Below are 2,414 nucleotides of genomic sequence, written 5' to 3'. Positions count from 1 at the left end.
AACACGGAGGGAAAAAAATGTTTTCAAATACATTCTTACCTGGAAGATTTTTTGAATGATGGGCTGGAGGAATAACTGCTGAGAAGAGTGTGGGCCAGAGCTTCAAAAAAAAAAAAAAAAAAAAGTAATGGGGCTGGGCACTAGCGCAGCAGGTTAAGGTCACGTGGCGCAAAGCACAAGGACCGCATAGGGATCCCGGTTCGAGCCCCCAGCTCCCCACCTGCAGGGGAGTCCCTTCACAAGCGGTGAAGCAGGTCTGCAGGTGTCTGTCTTTCTCTCCCCCTCTGTCTTCCCCTCCTCTCTCCATTTCTTTCTGTCCTATCCAACAACACGACAACAATAATAACTACAACAACAAAAAACAAGGGCAACAAAAGGGAATAAATATTTAAAAATAAATAGATAGGTCTTTAAAATTTTATTTTTTAAAAAAGTAATAATGTAGACTGAGGATCTAGTGGCTATCTAAGTGGGTGGAACACATTCCTTGCCAGGCATGAAGCCCCGTGTTCCTTCCCTGGCACCACATGGGAGCATCATGGCTGGCACTAAAGGATGGGGAACAGTGCCTTAGTGGCTCCTCTTTACCTTTATCTCTTCCTCTGTCCTCCCCACTCCCACCAGTTATATAATTTTTTAAAGTCTTTTCTTTTTTTCTTACCTCCAGGGTTATTATTGCTGGGGCTCACTGCCTGCACTGGAGGCTATTTTCCCCCTTTTGTTGCCTTTGTTGTTTATCATTGTTGTTATTATTATTGTTATTAATGTCATTGTTGTAGGATAGGACAGAGAGAAATCAAGAGAGGAGTGGAAGTCAGAGGGAGGAGGGAAAGATAAACACCTGCAGATCTGTTTCCCTGCTTGTGAAGTGACCCCCCTGCAGGTGGGGAGCTGGGGGCTCGAACCCAGATCCTTGCACATCATACTATATGCACTTAGCCTGGTGTGCTGCACCCAGCTGCTGAAATTCATGTTTTTCAAGCTTATTTTCTTGGAATGATTTTTATCATTTATTTTATTTTATTTTATTTTATTTTTTACCAGAGCATTAATCAGATCTGGTTTATGGTAGTGTGGGGGATTGAACCTGGGACTTTGGAGCCTCAGTCATCTTGGGGTGATTTTTTATAGATAAAGTAGAAAAAACTAAGAATGTGAAAGTTGAAACTGTTTATACTGTATAAAAAATTTGTTGTGGGCTCTCTTCTCCCCAAAGTGGATTTGATTTCCAGGGCTGGCTTCCAATGTAGCAGCTGTCTGTAAAGCAGGATTTAAAGAGAGAAATGTTTCCTTACATTATGAAACTTCACCCCAACTCAAGAGAAGCATTAAATAGTGCCTAGTTGGAAACAGGCACTCCTAGATCCAGATTCTGAACCTGTCATTTATTTTTATTTTTTAAAATTTTTTACTTATAAAAAGGAAACCTTGACTATTCCAATGGGATGCATTGGATCGACCTTCCTGTGGTGCATCCCGTGAGTACCCATTCATTGGGGAAACTGACGATCCTTCCTAGCCGACTGAATCCACATGGATCCCAGTCACTTTCAAAGCCAGCAACAAGCAGCTCCTGACAGCTTTCAACCTGACGCTGTTGACTGGCTACGGAAGAAGGGCAAACGCTAGAAGAAGGATAAGAGGGGTACAACTCCACACAATTCCTATCACCAGAACTCTGTATCCCAAATCAATATAAGGTATACATCATTACTGAAAACTGTATACCATTATACAAAAAAGGATTTTATATTGGAACACTGATTTATAATTTATGGCAAGTTTTATTTTCAGAAACAAAACCACAAAGCCACACAATCTAATTCAACTTTAAAGGCTGGCATGCTGAACAAGGGATGCTCTTATTCTTTGTAGAAGCTCCTTCTTTACACTGTCAGGTACCAGGGCTTTTTTGGTGTGATTTCAGCCACCGAGTCATCAACAGTAACATGTTCTAGTCCTTTTTCTTTAATTACCTCTTTACAGTGGACCTTCAAGTGATCCTTCCAGCCACATTCAATTAATTTAGCTCTCAGCAACTCTTTAAGGTGTTCTCTTTCTCCAGTTTCTATCAACTTTTGATCAATCACTGCTCTCATCTGTGCATCTTTGTTCATCTTGCTAACCACACTCTTCGGCTGCCCTCAGACTGAGACCCCCTAGATGAAAATTCTTTAGAATGATAAGCATGAAATCTTTTCAGGGTAATGAATCGATCTCCAACAGAAATCATTCTAGTCGTTAAGGATAAAATGGAGGAGTCATTTGCATCCCTGAGGTAACTCGTGCTACGTTTACTCATTTTGCCCGACATTTGGTCTTTCCTCACTTTATGCCCATCTTCTGAAACTACGGAGGGGTGGTTTGGAGAGGATGCTGGGAGATGAGCTATCTCTAATGTTTCAGCTGAGGAG

The 2,414-nt window shown here is 41.4% G+C and overlaps 1 pseudogene; it reads right to left on the bottom strand.

The window, feature by feature from the left end:
• Positions 1-1,725: 1,725 nt before the first annotated feature.
• Positions 1,726-2,153, bottom strand: LOC103114477 (transcription and mRNA export factor ENY2-like; annotated as a pseudogene).
• Between the last annotated feature and the right edge of the window lie 261 nt (positions 2,154-2,414).

This window comes from Erinaceus europaeus, chromosome 1, assembly GCF_950295315.1.
Source record: "Erinaceus europaeus chromosome 1, mEriEur2.1, whole genome shotgun sequence".
Taxonomy (NCBI): domain Eukaryota; kingdom Metazoa; phylum Chordata; class Mammalia; order Eulipotyphla; family Erinaceidae; genus Erinaceus; species Erinaceus europaeus.
Note: the sequence above shows the minus strand (reverse complement) of the source record. Positions and strands in the feature narration are given on the sequence as shown.